At 38.3% G+C, this 17780-nt stretch overlaps 1 protein-coding gene across 1 annotated transcript in view; it reads right to left on the reverse strand.

Annotated features, from left to right (window-relative positions):
• Positions 1–17780, reverse strand: part of tspan4a (tetraspanin 4a) — a 146652-nt gene that overhangs the window by 114233 nt on the left and 14639 nt on the right. The gene's annotated exons all lie outside the window — the stretch shown is intronic.

Consider the following 17780-nt stretch of genomic DNA (forward strand, 5'->3'; position numbering starts at 1 on the left):
CCTGGTGTGCTGTTCACATACCAGTGCTGAGAAGCTTGCTGCTCTTGCGCTAGTGCAGCAAGTGCAAGTCCTCCTCCTCCTCCTCCTCGTCTCTCTTCCTCATGACTGGAACTAATTCCACATGCAGAGGTTTTTCTGGCACACTCTGCTTCAGTCATGTTCCTTCTCTCCCACCGGACCCTGACTTGGGTCATTCTGTATCCATGTAGCTGCACTCTGCACAGATTTCCATACTAAAGACAACTCACCTACACCATGTCTCTGTCCGTATGTGCTGTGAAGTGCACACTGCAGCTGACATTCACTCAAAATAACTACACTCTCTCCACAAGCTGTGAGCTATCCGGGTCAGCAGCTTTATGAATCCACTGGGACGTTTCAAAGATGCAAAGGTATTGACTTTGTGTGTGGCTGCATCAAGTATTTAATGGAATGCTGTTTGGTCTCCAGCATGTTTTTTTTTGTCAGAGCACGAAGGTAGTGGCCTCGTAGAGTGAGTGTTACTGATTGACACACTGCTAGTATTGTATAGAGTATCCAGGCTGGTGTCTTCTTCCTAAATGTTACTGGATAAGGTTTAAAATCTAAGTGATAAGAGATTTTGTTATTGATCTAAAAGGTACATGATTAAAAAATAGATCAAATACGAACAGTAAATGAACGCAGCATTGATGCAGTGATAAAGTCCTCCTTTAATACAGAGCAAATGTCCCAACTTCATGCGCAGGCCAGCTGCTGTTTTATAACAGCAACTACAGCTGACATGATACTGACATAAAGTGCCAAAAGAATGGAGAGGTGGAAATTTTCCAGAATTGTCTGGGTGAGCTGCATGTGTGAATGAAAATAGGCTAATTTGAACCCCAAATTTCTCCTGCCATCCTCCTAGAATTATTGAAGCCAGAGTGAGCGAAATATGTGAATGCAGCAGGTCATATTCACTGCAATCGACTGGTTTAGGGGGATTATGTTTACATTGTGCGACCTGTTTGAACTCGTGCACAAAATAGATTTTCTCCCTACTCTTTTCTCCTGCTAGAATGTTTTATTCCACTAATTAGTTGATACTGAAAATACGTCCAATGACACATAACATTTATATAAAGTCTAACACTGGAATCATATCATTTTGGATGTATTAAGCATCACACAGTGTCCTCCATTGCGTCCTTTTTACATCTTGTCCGGCCTCCTTCCATTGGCAGGCTGAGTGTATGTGTGTTTTCACAGTATAGCCTCTTTCACACATGCACTTCTTCTCAAGCGCGTACATATGAAAGAGGCTATACTTGGCAACACTTTGTCATGGAGTTGCATCCTAAGTTCCAGAGGAAAAAAAGGAACATTTTAAATCCTGTGTCAGAAAGTGTATTCTTCTACCACAATGGACACATGTCAAAAAACTGTTGGAGAATAGTGAGTTTCTATTTTACAGAAAGTTTCCTAAATATCAAGTTACCTGCTAGACTACAAGCTTTGACATGAGCCCTGTGAAAAGCGAGAGGTTGGGGAGGAAGTGTCACTTTCATTTTCATCTTCAAAATCTTTTCACACGCTCTGTCTTGTCTAAAAACTTTTAGCTGTGACTTTTCCCTTTGCAAAGTTGTATTTCCTGATGAATTACGTTGTCGAATTATATTTGACTTTTGGACCTCCAATCTTTTTTTAGGGACAGCTGAAATCCTAACAGTTTTAGTTATATTCTTGTGGATACTTTGTCACACAATGTCATTTGGTAATTAAAACATAAATGAATGTATTTTTCACAGGAAGAAAGCTAACAAGCGGTGGCATTTCTGATGATGCACTAGATCTATTTGCGTCTAATCGTCATTAAATTACCTGAATGTGAAACTTTTGAAACAGTAACGTGCAGGACGGGATAAGCCGGTATATATTTTACTTTAAGTCAATATATATATATATATATATATATATATATATATATATATATATTTATTTATTTATTTATTTATTTTATTATTATTCTTTTTCTTTAAAGATTTAATGAAGAGATAGGACAGTGGATAGAGTCAAAAATCAGAGAAAGAGAGAATGGAAAATGACATGTGGGAATAGCCTCTGTACATGGGGCGCGCGCACTAACCACTGCTCCCCCAGCACCTGTAAGTCAATATTTTTTAAGGGAAATTAAAACTGTTTCACAAAGATGTATAAAGACAACACTCAGTTTTATATTTAAATTAGCTGAGATCGTATCCACTGCATTACCAGAAATGACTATGAATACATAGAGGTCAACAAGCAAATTGGACACACCGCCATTTTTTTCTATTTCATCCTGCCTATAAATGAACAACACCATACCAACCCCGATCAGGGATCAAGATAATCAGCAAGGAAAATTGAAAACAATGTACATTTCCACTGCTGTTGTTGCTGCATGAAAGGAGCTCATAAGATGATGTGTAAGAGAGTCAAACCTGAAACCTCTTCTAATGATGGATTCTATGTGTGTTGAATGCATTTATTTGGTCATTGGTTCTGAAACTTCTTCAGTCATGATCCCATCCGTAGATGAAAGGAATAATCATACTGTCTAATCCTCATGTAAACTGGTATATTTCTGTCAATCTTTCACAATACTGGAGAAACTACGAGTAACGCAAGTCGGGTTGACTTGTAATGGATTAAAAAAAGGGATTCAGGTTAGCAGGGCAGGCTGTGTAGTATCATAGTGCCAGGACTCTATTGTTTTTTTTTGTTTTTTTATTGCCGTCACCCAAATCATATTCATTCAAATTCCCGTGTGGTCCCTGCCCCCTCCCTGCATGTTGAGATTCACTGCATTTGAGGAAGGTCACAGTCTCCTCATCGCTCTGCACCGATCTGCTTTTTTCATCTGCTCTGTTTCCTCGTCTCTCTGCAGTCGAGTCGAAGCTTTAGTGGATGTTTAAGTGACATTTATTATTCATTCACTTCTGAATCGCTGTTTCCATTGCGCTTTTGTCACATATTACTTTTATTGAGGCTACAACTTTTCCTTCTTTTCAACTGTTTTTATGTGCAAGTTGGATAAAAGTGCATGAAAAACGATGCACTGTTCAGCTGATTGAGGATCCAAAGTGACACAGGGCAGTGAATCCTGTTTACTCTACTAATGTTCAAAGAGTTTTTCATACAGAATGACTCTTCATACATGACCCATATTGTTCTGTATAGCATAAATGTGTGCTATTTATACAGCGTGTAGCTCATCCCCTCTGACATACTTGATACAATCTGCTGTCACTTTCATGAAATATGCACACAGGGCTGAATGATGCAGGAGGAACCTCATTATGTGTCTATAAGTGAAGGGCCATTAACATACATGACGCCACAAAGCAAAACACCTTACAGCTACTCATAAATGTTATCCCCTGACCCGACCATCATCACACACACACACACACACACACACACACACACACACACACACACGGCCCAGCCCAGATTCTTAGACACACACAGTAAGATTGTGGTGGCACCCTGGGGTGGCATCGTCTTTGATGTCCTTGGCATACACAAACACACAGAGGGGAAAGAAGAAGGTTTTGACTGCACAGAGGAGATATGATACACAACATGATGAACTGAATCTGCGTTAAAACTGAAGGTTTATAGACAGGGCCACATGCCACATGCCTCCATGAGTCTCTGTGATGGGAATCAGGGACGTAAATTGACTTGCACGCTCAGTCAGACACACAGTGCGCTGAGGTGCTCCATTGTCTCCGTGCGGCCGTAAAGAGGGAGAAGTCTGGCTGGCTCTCTCTTGTTTAAAGCTCGAATATGAGTCTCTTATGAGTATCTCAGCTAAATGACAAAACGGGTATCATAGACAACTACAGTGTGCTCAGAGCAGCAGTATGTCTTAGAAATGAGAATAGCTCTCCACCAGGCTGGCAAATTATTTAGAGCTGTTTTGCCTGTTAGAATTTTAGCTTATGCAACCACAAAAAATCATTTCAGTTCCACTTCAAACATGGTGCTATTTTAGGAATGTGCAGATTTTATTTTCCATCTGTTTAACTTATTTCCTTGGAAGTTACCACAAGTTTTTAAATGAGGTTATAGAGTCACAATCTACGAGGTGGATTCAGTTTTAAGTAATGCAGAGAAGCAGCTTTTGCTACATCATTTATTAAACGTTATGTTTCATGTAGAAAGTCTTTCTCATGCTATTTTTGAGATAGAACAGTTTTACATTCATCAAAACTCAATGCTTTCACGATATGGTTCCTCAACACGTTTCTTTACACAAATGAGCTTTCTTGTCTGGTTCCATTCTTGTAATGTTTTACACACTAACAACATGTTCGATTTCCAATTTTCATCCCGTTTCAAGACAGCGTGCTGGCTATACCTTTTATTAAAAGTTGACATGTGGAATTAAAGATCTTAAAATATCTAAAAAGAAAGATTAACTAAAAGTCAAGACAACAGTTCTCTGCCTTTTACTGGTTAGGAATTATGTCCCGATACTTTTACGACATTGTGACCAATCTCATTTAATCAAGATGTTGAAACTTGCCGGCTCAGGTGCTATTAAGATGTCACTTTCCTAAAACACAGCTATGTGAGCTGCGGAGGAGCCATCTGAAAGCACAAACGGCACAGAAGCAAAGATCACTGAGGAATCAGAGCTATGAAGATTAATAACAGCACCTCTGACGGGAAATAAACATGTTTTACACAACCGAGGCGACTCATGAGGGATTTAAGATTCTCTCCGCTGACAAAATAGAGATGCACATAAAACAAAAACACAAAATATGACAAAGTGTTTGTTAAAAGCTGAAGCAAGCATCACAGAATTAATAGAAGAGGGATGTTTCAGATGAAAGACATAATATTGCTCTGGGTCTTTTTTTCTTTTAAGTCCCTCAGTCTCGTCACAACATACAGTGAGATGATACAACTAATTGTCCTGGTTTCAATGTTTTTCTTATTAATAATTCACATATGACCAAAGCCTGAGATTTTCAGATGTAGATTTCACGCACAGTGACGACGGGGCAGACACTGAATTCACACATGAATGTGTTCAGGAAAGTGGTTTGACTTTGGGTCTAAATTTACCTGAAGGGAAATCTGGCCTTGCACACTTGACAACAGTCAAGTTAGAATCTAAAATGGTGCTTTTGTTTGGTGTCACATAAAGATGGTGTTACTGTTGGCTTGGTACTAGACGATAGATAGATAGATAGATAGATAGATAGATAGATAGATAGATAGATAGATAGACCCACAGAGAAGATGAAGTAAAGCAAACTGGAAACAATGTACTGGAGAGAAGACGGAGAAGGAGAGACCTGAACTAAAAAATAACACAAATTAAATGTAAAAAAAAACAAGTGTACTTAATGTGTATTTTTTTATGCTAGGATTGTGAACAAAATAAAAACCAAAAAAATGTAGTAATAAAATTAGTAGTAATACAAATAATAATACAAGCAGTGAATAAACCTGAACTCCCTTGTTGCATACATCCCTTCTCTCTCTCTCTCTCTCTCTCTCTCTCTACCTGCTGCACACCTGAGTACACTCTGTGCCAGTTATCATCTGATCAACATTTTTGATTCAAATCAAATCAAACATTTTAAAGAATGAAGCTCAGGGTCTAAATTCTGACTTTGTGAGACATGCTGTTTAAGTCTCCATCTTCTGAGCCTTTTGGTTTGATTATTCTCATGTTAAGAAGGCCCTAAAAGTGCTTTTAGAAATCTGAATACAACTGACTAAAATTTTTAAAAAGCTGCATCATCATTTCAATAACAGTATTTGTTAACCCCTTCAGGGACATCAACTAAAATCAACAAAAGGTGAATAACAAGTTTGCAGTGATTCACAGAAACACATTATTTGTCTTAAAAAATAATATTAATATTAATAGTGATAATAATAGAAACAATTGTGAGAGTGATTTTAAAAACTTGAGATATAAAAAGTTGAAGTGAAAGAATCGAAACAGCTGTTTAAGTTAATTCAACGTGAAAGAGGAAAGCCCTTCAAACATTACTGAAGTCTGGTCTAAGGCTAATGAGTGACTGTTGTGTTTGCTTTATTTAGATTTGAATAAATGAGACAATAGGTAAGAGGTGGTTTCAAAGCTGTTACAGCTGAGCTTTAGATAATTATTATTATTAGAAAATAACGCCTTCAAGGTTATGTTAAAATGTAAAACGTTTCTGCATTTAATGTAAATTTCAGGATAGGATAGGCAAATTTATCTTAATATAAATATTGACCATTTTAATTGGTACTAGTTTGTGATGTGTTTTTTAAAAAAGCACACTGCCTTTAATATGACAAAGACTTATTAAAGATCAGGAGATAAGCATTAGGCCTCAGGGGAAAATCAGTCATAGCCAATATTCATTTTTATCAAGAGTTCACTATCTCTCGCTTTCACTGATGATACTTAAACCTACTGTGAAGAGTTTTATATGACCTACAAAAGCCCACCTCACCATCAGGAATGAGATGAACTGTATCGATAATGTTATTTTAAAGTGTCTGTTCCCTCTGCCACACGGTCAGTGTCAGACAAAGCCATTTACAGCACACAGACCGGAGGTGTCTTTGTTTGCACTTTTCATAACAAAGCCTCACAGTGAGTGATGTGTTTGACAGTTAGATTAAGGCAGGATGAATTGTAAGTCCGAAAACTCTACATGACAAGATCAGTGGAGACACAGCTTACATACAGGGAAATCAAAGTTCCTCACGGAAGCATTCACTTTAAAACAAAAAGTTAATTTATTGTCAAAATAATAAAACAGACCAAAATGAATACTGATGACTCTAAAAAAGCAAACAAACAAAGGAAGAGCAACTTTTTCTATGAAGTAATATTTAAAGCCTGAAACCACAACCTGGGGGGGTAGGTGTCAACTGAATTGATAAACAGCACACTGGCAAAATAGGCTTTCCTCAGTGAAGATCGTACATGTGTCACATTTTAAAGGGCAGCACATTGAGATCAAGAAAGTCCTTGAAATGTGTGACATGTACAGGGCAACATCAGTAAAGAGACGCACAGCTTTGTTGCAGGTTGTTGACAAGAAAGACACAAACTGAAAGGAGCTTTAACTTAAAAGCAGAGCTGAAAATATTAAGATCAATTAAGTCACAAAAAAATCAACTTGACATTTAAACTACATGGACATTTGTGTCATTATTCGCAAAATTAACTTTCATCCACTGAAATATCAGTGGTGGAAAATAAATTCAAGTTCTGCTTTGATTTTTTTTACTAATTTCAACACCTTCCTTCATTTGAGTGACTTGTACACTTCATGTCATCCACTGTGGACACATGATGGAGTTTCTTTATAATTCAGAAAATAATATGAACAAGCTTTTCAATCCTAAAGACTATAAATGGCTAATTAAACAGCAATTAATCCCAGAGCAGGTGACGAGATATAAAGACCAGAGGACAGAGTCACACTGCATTACAATCGATTGAACTAAAACATGAACTCACTTATTATTATTTAAAAATCGTGATAGAATAACATGAATCCATAAAGCATGAGAGTGGAAATGAGTCCCACTTGGGTCAGTGTACGTTGAATGTGCTGCCTTTACTCCTTTTTGTTCATAATGACTTAGCATTAATTACTGCTGCTAACTAAGAGGGTGATAAATTAATATATCAATTAACAAATGGCTTTGACAGGAGGGGACACAAAACAATTAATCAACCATAAAAAGAGCAAGTCATGTGTTTCTGCATGATCATTGATGTTTGCAGCTGTGTTAAATGAAATTGCTCACACGCAGAGCCAAACAGATATTCTGCATATGCAAAGTGTTTGAATGTGGGCGGCAGAGAACTGAGGCTCTATACGCCTACATGCTTTCATTTAGTCGAGAAGAAATCAGAAATGAAGACAATTGTTTGGTATTCCTGCGGATCAGGGCATGCAAACATTAAAAAGTACCTGCTGTTTGAGGGTTGACGCTGCTTAGTTTTGTGGCCTGAAGTAGAAATTACTCTCTTTTGACCTGCTCGCCCACAAACCTGACAGCTGACACATTATGCACCTGCATGCACTGTTTAAAGGTTAAGGCTCGTGATAAACTATATTGTTCTCAAGCAGGAACATTTATTCTTGACCTTAGAAAGAGTAGCCTGACAAAACACTTTAAACTCAAGATCAGCTCACAAAACTTTGAAGAAGCTTTTAAGAGGAGGTCTGTAAAACTGCTCTCACCCAAAAGTTTAAATTCACGACAGAATAACTGTTGCTCTTAATGACTAACCTATGGAGAACATACACTCAGTCCTGCAGCTTCTCAAACTACTCAAACTTTAACGCTTTCAGTTCAGCAGCCAAAAAACTGTTAAAACCCTCTGTATGTTTGATATCAAGAACATCGACTTGGCCTTTTTTTAGCCGATTCGACATGTCAAATCAGCGTCATCACTCGGTGAGAGAGATCTCCCTGATTGGCTATTCGGAGGTTTCATTTATCTCCAGCTCTCCACACAGGTTCAGGAAAGCCCCTTGAGCATGCTGTAGTATCCATGCTTTCACCCAACAATGCGGTTTCTCCTTATTTGTCGCCTCCGCCTCTTCTTTTCTTTGGCCACTAAGACCAAGAGCTGTCAACGCCAGTGCCATTTTCAACTTTTCATCAGACGTTATTCTCGATTAGTAGGCTACCTATTATACAAGTGGTGCGCGAAAGTGGTGTGGAAATGGTTTTCTCTTATCATAACAACGAGCTACCGCCGCCCCTCACGCATACACAAAACGTATGTGGTGGTTGGCCATCGGCTGTAGTCTTTGCGGTGTGTTCTTGTACAACTTTTTGGCTAAGACGCCGTCTGCTTGGTGTGTCAGGGCCTTTAGAAGCAGTAAAGATTGTAATTGGTGCCAGTTTTACCTATTGAGAGGAAAGATAGAGATAGACAAGAAACTAAGGGAGGCGCCGTTTTAACCACTGAGCTGAACCAGCTCACCCTACTTTCAATGTTTCTGATTGTCAGGAAGGAGGCATGTCAAATTGCAAAAAGATGTCTGATTGTTTGGGATCAGTTAAGGAAATAACCCTCATTTTTATTGGATCACACACTGATTGCAAAGGCTGCTATGTAAGAAGTCCATCAGTTTTAATTAATATCATTCATACTCACGTTACTGGACATGTGGCTGCAGGAGCTGGGGATCGAACCCCCAACCTTCTGGTTGAGAGACAACCGATTCTACTGTGGCTCAGTCTGTGTTTACATTATCTATTTTAAAGATGTATTTTGGGGTATTTCTGCCTTTATTGTAAAGACAGGGCAATGGGTAGAGTAGTCAACATAGTGTGTTTGAAGACATAGCTCCTGATTGACAGTTCTTTATCAAAACCAGGATAGAAACATAGCAGTGATTAACCACTTCTGGTCACTTCTGGCAGCAAGTGCGTCCTTAGTGACAGGGGAACTCTGTTACAGGATTGTTAGGGATTTGCTTTGTAAAAAGGGATATCCTCTTTTCATATAAAATCTTTTAAGATTTTTTTAGGTGAACCTTTCATTTTGTTGAGTAGTTCCCTAGAATTGCATTTTTTCAAAAGTTGTATCTGTTTAGATTACACACCTGAAATTCTACTAATTTATTTCCTAAGCCTCTCAAGTAAATATAAATGAGAAGAAGAGCTGACATGGAGTGAAATAGACTTGTGAAGTAGCACCGAATCTCTACATGGTCAAGTAAAGTTCAATTAGTGCAGCACTCAAGTAGAAACACACACACAGAACACAATAGATAAGATTGAAATGTCAGGAAGTGTTGAGAAATCGACTTTTTCATTGATTTTTTTAGTCTTCATTGGATTTGTGGTAAATAAATGATGTAAAAATATAAAATAACATCAGCCTTTTCCTGTTAAATGTTGTTTTCTTAACACAAACTGTCACCTGAACCTGCCTGACTCTGAATGTTCGGCTGGCCTGGATAAGAGGATGAGGATGCCTCTTCTACACTTTGTGTTGGTGCTGCGTGCATCGCAGAGCTGAAGGTAAATTACCTATCATCAGGTTAGGTGAAGTGAGGAAATTAAAATTTAATTATTTAAACAATGTTTATAGCTTGAGCTGCCTGAGCTGCCTCCACAGAAAACAGAAAACTAATTAGGTTTAAAGTTGTTATCAGCAGGTTCGTGTCTCGGTGTGTCCTCAGATGAGACAACAACCAGCAACGATGTCGCCTTAATAAGGTACCTAATAATAGACATGCAGATAATTCTCATGTATATTTAAAGAAGGCCTGTCAACTCGTGATTACACTACAAACAGTCGTTCCAAAAATGTGAAAAGGTGAAGTAGCAAGAACTAACTCTTTCATAATTTATGATGTAGTAGCTGCTTGCAGGTTTGTCACAGCATTGGACAAAAGACGACAGGAAGCTCGCAAATAGTGAAAAACAGGACTATGCCTCCAATTTTTAAGTACATTAATCATCATTAAAAAATTAGCTAAATAGGTACATCAAAATTAAGCTAATCAGCAGCTTTTATGAGCCATGAAGAGATCTGGCATTAACACATGGACTTAATGATCTCCCAGGAGACCAAATTGTCTGTGACCACGCTGCAGCAGCATCCGTCAAAGTAAGATGTTTCAATGTGTCAAGGAGAACCGTCTGGAAAGTCGTGACAAAATGTGCTAAATGTGAACTGCATTGGCAAAGTGAGAAATCAGGCACTAACTCCACATAACAAAAGAGAACATGACGAACTCTAAGCTTACAATAAAATCCACTGTGTCGAAGCTTTGTGTGCACTGGGGATTTAATTACTTCAAATTTAAAAGCCTTTTTCAATAAGTGCCTGTAATAATTTATTTTTCTACCCCTGCACGCTGCACTGCACTCATTGTGCTCCCCCCTGAGTAAGAGAACATATCTTAAAAAATAGTGCCTAAAATCCTCTTTCAACTTCTTCTCTATGCAAATAAACTTTTTTCTTTGACCAGTGATTGTCATTAAATTGTTCAATTTTGCAAAATATTCATATTTGCTTCCCCTTTTTTTTTTTTTACCCAGACTTTCTTGACAGGATTAATACCACTCTAAGGTTTCAGCCAGAAAGTGGTTAGCTTAGCACAAAGAAACAAGCAAGTTTGGATCTTCAGTAAGTTTTTAAATCCACAGCTGCACCTCTGAGGTTGATTATCAAATATAGTTTTTGTTAATCAGGGGGAAATGAAGTGAAACCCATTCAAATTGTAGTCTCTCATTGGTACAAAAAAACTAAAGAAATTATTGTTCCTGATATCATACAATCTGATCCATCAGATGTTCATGTTTCTGTGAACTGTATATAGAGATCAACCAACCTGTCCAATAGGTTACACAGGATCTTCACCAAGGAGATCATGTTTATGTTTTATGTGACAACAAATGTCAACTTTTGTTGTCATTTTTTTTTACTCTAGCTATGAACCCCAAAAAGGGCATAATATGACCTCTTTAAAGGAACAACAGCACTTTGATAGGTTTAAAGGTCAAATAAAGGTCAATATGTCAATGTGTCATGGGACACGCATAGTGGTTGGTTATAGTCTAACCTACTGTAATATTGCAATCTGTCCATTTTACATTTCTTTCTTCTTCCTCTTTTTTTTTTTTTTTACAGTTTCCACTCATGAGATATTACTTATTTAACTTAATAACTCAACTTTAGAGTTGCTAGTGGGCAAATTTCTGAGCAAAATATTCCATTTCTTGAATTTACGTTATTATTGGCTAAGTTAACCAGCTGTGGCTCTTATACGACTCTGCAAGAAATCAACAAACACACATCCAAATATGTTGAAAGGCTACTGAGTCATCCATCCCTATTAACCTGTAAAAACATGAGATGAAAAAAAAATTGAATTTACCCGTAAAAAGTTGCATTCAAACATGCGGTCGTAACCGAGGGTAAGCAGCAGTGGTAGCATTAAATAATGTTAGCAGGCCAGTTATTAACATTTAATGTGGATGACTGATTTCCATTATTTACACCTTGTGGATTTCTCATTAATCCAACTCAGATGATATAATTACCCATCACTGCTGCCAGAAAAAATGCAAACAACCACTGTCCCTGACTTAATCATGCTGTAATGTCTTATCATTTACAAATTGACAAGGAAATGGCATCCAGATGCAGCATTCATCAGCCTGCGATACTGCTGACATCACTGAGGAAATCTAATTTACAGCTATAAATATCTTAAACTGTTTATCTTCATCAATATCTCCGTCAATGCGTCACTCATTGCTGTCATCAGCGGTGTCGGCAGGCTCATGACTGATTCCGATCTCTCCTCAACACCCAGCGTGAAGACCTCAGCATCTGCAGACATGATGTATGCATACGTGTCACATCTGCCATTTGAATTCTGCTGCTAATCCCTCCTAGCAGGATGGTTATTACTCTGCTTGCCAGTCAAATGCTGCCCAAGCACAGACAAATAAGCTTTGTGTGGACGTTTATTTATGGACATGAAGGGAGGGCAAAATCCCCCCGAGGAGGAAAGCAGCAACGTGGGCTTGCTGTAAATGCATCCATCCATTTCATAGACACAAATGCACAGCTCATACATGTAAAAATTCAAAATCGCATACATGCATGTACAACAGCCCCCACTGTGTTAACATGGAGACCGACTGTTGACAGGTTCGTACATACAGTACCTGACACCCACTCCCAGATTATACTCTGTGAGAACACTCTATTTACACACAGCAGATCAACAAGATCATTTTTAGTCTGAGATGATACGACTTGTATTCATTTCCAAGTAAATGCCAGTAGGATCTGTTGCTTGAAATTTGTTATTTTTAGGTGTCTTCTATAACAGCCGTTGAGGGAAAAGCAATTAAGATCATTTCAGCTCCATATATGCACAGGCTGAAATCTGATTTACGCAGCCAGGCGCAAACACACGTCTTTAAGATCTGAGTGCAAAAATCAAATCAAGCTGTTAAATCTGATTTGAGAAAATCAATTTTACAGAGCCGTCTTTGTTTCCAGACTGAAAAGCATGAAATGTTTGAAATGTAACAGAGACTGCTAATGGAGTGTCTGATTGTCAAACATGATGTTGCTCATTACACAGAATAGATTCATTACAAGTGAATATGTGCACTCATGTGTACTTTATGCAAAAACTACATGTGTGTGTGAATGTCCAATCACAGCCCATTCACAAAGTCTCTTATCAGCATCTTTGATAAGCATACATCCTATTATCATTTCTGTGTGTAGTGTAAAGCCTGTTTAACAAATGCTTCAGAAGCATAGTGAGACGCAGTGAGTTGTGTGAGTTTATAACATATTCATTTATCTGAATGTGTGCATAATGCATTTGCTCCAGTCAATGTTGCATAATTTCCTTGAATTCCCTGAGTATATAGTAATACACAGGCATTGAACTTCTAATAAATCCACCGTTTCATTTATTCAGACAGACCCGCATTGGCTTGGAAACACACAGAGACATCTGTCCTCCCTCGTTCGTGGCATTAAGAGAGTTTCACATCAAAACACATGTGAAGAGAAAACCAGGGCTGAACTCCCAGTGTGAGTAATCTCATCAGAGGAGTGTTCATACAGGTGGCTGTGTGGAGGCAAACCTGCCTGATCTATAAGACACAGAGCACCAGAGAGATAACCAGCGATAATGTCCCAGGAGCAGACATGAAACAGCTCAGATTAGGCTGTAGCAGCGGATACACAACTGTGTTTCTGTGCAAGTGTGTCTTTGTGTAGGCATGTGTGTTTGAGCTCCATCTTTTTCCTCAAGGACCCTGGTCCATCGTGTGCTCCTGAGGCTGTCAATAGAGTTGACAAAACACACTCTTACAATTGTCTGAGACCCAAGGGCATCCTCTGCTGCCTTATTTAACCTGACAGGCTGCGAGCCGCAGAGCTGCTAATGTCTGCTAATGTTAAAATCACATCATGTTTCATTCATGTGCTCCTGTTTTAAGACTATTAAAATCTTCCAGGCAACGGAGTCCTTGCGGTCTATGGTGCAGCATGCAGATACTTTCTGCAACTTCTGTGACAGAGCCGACACAAATTAAGCATAACCAGAGAGAGCTGCAGGTCAGCAGCTGCAAAGTTGATGACACAAAGCGTTTTTAATGAATTCCTGTTTGTGAGAAATAATGGTAAATGGTAAATGGACTTGAGCTTATATAGCGCTTTTCTAGTCTATATAATAAATAATGGAATAATGTAAAAAAATATGTTGCGATAAACAGCGCATTCACTCAAAGTCACTGTTACATGAGATCTTTTAAGGGCTATTCATAATTTGATAATCTTTTGGATTATTTGATTGAGTTACCATGGAGACGTAACACAACCATCTAAAGGAAAAACATAAAGCTGCAGCTACCAAGTGAAAGGAGTGATGTTTCTTTATTTGTATGATAATCGTTGGATTACGAGTCATTTGCTGACACATGGTCTGGTTATTGCCCACATGGATTCCAAGAAACGAGCGAATGTTGCCTTCAGGGAACTACAAACCCTGACAAAACATGTTTAATATTCAAATTAAGAAATGATTAGAGAGGTTCAAATGGGTATCATATTTCAAATATTGGAAATGTTTAAAATCATGTTGGCCAATCGAAATAAAAAAGCAAAATGTAATCTCACAGAACAAAAATCTGGATTTACAGATTTGATTACAAAACAATGCAATTTGATGCGATATGATACCATATGATATGTTACACTTTATTGTAATTTGTCTTGGACTCCAGTGTTGACTGCCCATAGTTGCCTCGCCAGTAAACATCCATTCAACATGGCTGATGCAGTTGTGTTTGATTACATTGAATACAATCTTCGGCTTCAAACGTTCATATTCGATCTTGGCAAAGTGCATAATGAATACCGTTTGACCTTGATGAGTTTAATTAGCACTGTAGTGTGTAATTCATCATCCACATTGATAGCCTCCACTGACAAGGTCATTTTGCAAGAGGGGCTGCGCAATAGACCATGTGAAGAGAGGACGTAGCCACTGTGACATCACAGTTTTGTTCGTGGACTGTTACAAGTTTTTAACTCTCTTTTTGAAATCCATCCATTATCCATTATCCACACAGCTTTTCCTGTTCGCGGGGGGCTAGAGCTGATCCCATCTGTCATTGGGCATGAGGCGAGGTACATCGGACTGTTTGCCAATCAGTCACAGGGCTGATATATGAAGAGACAACCAAACTCACATTAACACATACAGTATATATATATGAACAATGTAAAGTCACCAATTAACCTAACATGCATGTCTTTGGACTGTGGGAAGAAGCTGGAGAACCCAGAGAGAACCCACGCGTGCACAGGGAGAACATGCAAACTCCACACAGAGAGGCTCCTGTCCAACAGGGAATAAATATATGATATAATGTATTAAATATATAGGGATACTTATGGGAAGCTTGAGTCCTGTTGGCTAAATGTCTTAAAGGCATCTCACTTGTTCACACTTTTTAAGTAAATCTTTTTAACGCTGCCCCCTCAGACGTTCCCCGGTCCCTAGAGCACCCAATCCACCCTGATCCAGCTCAGGTCAGCTGTTTAACAGCGGTCAGTGTTGTGTGGTAAATAATTTGCTCCAATAGAGAAAAAGGGATTGATCGTCACATGCCTGCAAATGTTATCCGAATGCAATTACATGTTCCAGTGAACAGAATCATTTTCTTTAAAGGAATGTGTCACCGAGTATCAAGCAGCTGATTGGTTCTGCTGTCATGGGAAAATAAAAAAAAAACATCAAACTTGCTTTCATATCTGCCTCCACTGTAAGACGTCCACACATGATGTTGTGCTTTGATAACCAGTAATCATGAGGTATTATTACAGCCGCTTCTATATCTATGCCATTAAACACAATGGACATTCTTCTGCTGTCTTTCAAGTGTACACAACGCCTCCGTAAGCAATTATTAACATGACTGTTAGCTGAGAAATTGTTGTGTGAGGAGACACAAATGTTTCATTGTGGGGGAGGTAGGTGGCTTTGTGATTGCACGGTGTGTTAAAGGGAATTAAAACACAGCAAACAAAAGAGTGACTGATGGAAAAATATTTTTTTAAAAACCAGAACTGCTGTGTGAGGACAACAATGGGATATCCTGCATGTTGTTCACGTTTTCTAAGATGAATTAAAGTTATAACAAAGGCAGACACTTCCTAAGAACTCTTGGCTATTTAGATGTTTTATGTTAGGTGTTCTTATATTTCATCATCCAGCTGTAGCCATTTTAAAAGTGGTGGCAGGTTTCATAGAGGTGAATTTCAATCTTCTCTATTTCAAAATGAAGGATGTCTTTATTCCCACTTTTTCCGCCCATGGTGCGAGGCGGCTATTCACCAATAAGTCTGGTTCGGCTCAAAGTTTCTTCCTGTTAAATAGAAGTTTTTCCTGGCAACTTTTGACAAGTGCAAGCACAATAATACATACTGTTTAAAAGAGTGTGCTCTATTGTGCTTTTTATGCAAATAGGGCTCTTAAGTGCTCTTAATGGTGGAAATGATGGCTTCCATAATCTTCTTATATCAGATAAACCTCATTAAAACACTATCACCAACAAAGCTTTAGCCCATCTCTCAACAGTTGTGCACTTTTCAACCCTGCATGTGGTAATAAGCCCCGTTGTGTTTTTTCATGGACCCAGTTCAGTCCACTTTATCTGTGCCTTGCCTTGCCAAGCCGAGCCGTGATAAGAACCTGAATGGACAGTTTCAAGCTGCCTTGAGTCACAGGAAGTCAAAGACATATGCTCTGATCTGAACCTGATTCTCTAAAATATGAATGAATTCAGCTTCTATTGATAAGGGAGTATCTGACTTTGATAAATCTCTGTGATCATCTCGACAGCATTGACGGGTTAACCTTCACATCTATTGTTTCACATGAAACTGCTGATGAGCCAGAAGTCTCACACATGAGACGTGCCATCATATCAGTCGTGTGTTTCATATCATCTTGTGGACTGCTGAATAATGTATAAAATGAGCTGCCCAGACCTGACTGCTGAGGCTTTCTCCCAATGATAAGTGTATGCAGAGACAGAGAAGACATTAAAGACAATAGTTTTCATTCTTGATCTTGGAGAGATTTAACATGTCTGGGATGAAATGCTGTTGAGATATTATTCTAATAATCTAAATTTAGCACTTATTGAAAGCATTGTGATGAATATTTAATGTTCATATTGTGGAATTGAGATAAAATAAGGCTTTATTCTGAGTTATCTTTGAGATTTGTAGACTACTGATCGTCTTCAGCCTGAAGAATAGAAAAAGTATCATCCTTGAAACATTGATTCTGATAACACACTAAATTGTACTAATCTGTACAATTAAAAGATAATACCTCTTTGAGTCCTCAGAGGACATACTGTACATGTTCTTTACAAATATGTTGTATCATTTGAGAGAGTTGATTGTATGGGACTATTTTCTTCATGTCTAAATACATATGTATGCAAAGCAGCAGATTGTGTGTGTCTTAAAAAAGTACAGTGGCCGTATTTATTGTAAGGGAGCATGGTGTTTATTTTTTTTAGTTATTTAATGTATTTGTCAGCGGACAGTGTGCGATGACATAGATCATTTATTCAAAGAAAACTGAAAAGATGGTTACACCAGATGAAGCGAGTTGCTAATGTCCATCTGTAGTCCAACATAAAAGTGACGCAAGGCATACAATAAAGTAACACACCTGACAACACAAAGTGTCATCTAGTACAATGTGGGC

The sequence above is a fragment of the Labrus bergylta genome, chromosome 3 (genome assembly GCF_963930695.1).
Source record: "Labrus bergylta chromosome 3, fLabBer1.1, whole genome shotgun sequence".
In the NCBI taxonomy this organism is placed as follows: domain Eukaryota; kingdom Metazoa; phylum Chordata; class Actinopteri; order Labriformes; family Labridae; genus Labrus; species Labrus bergylta.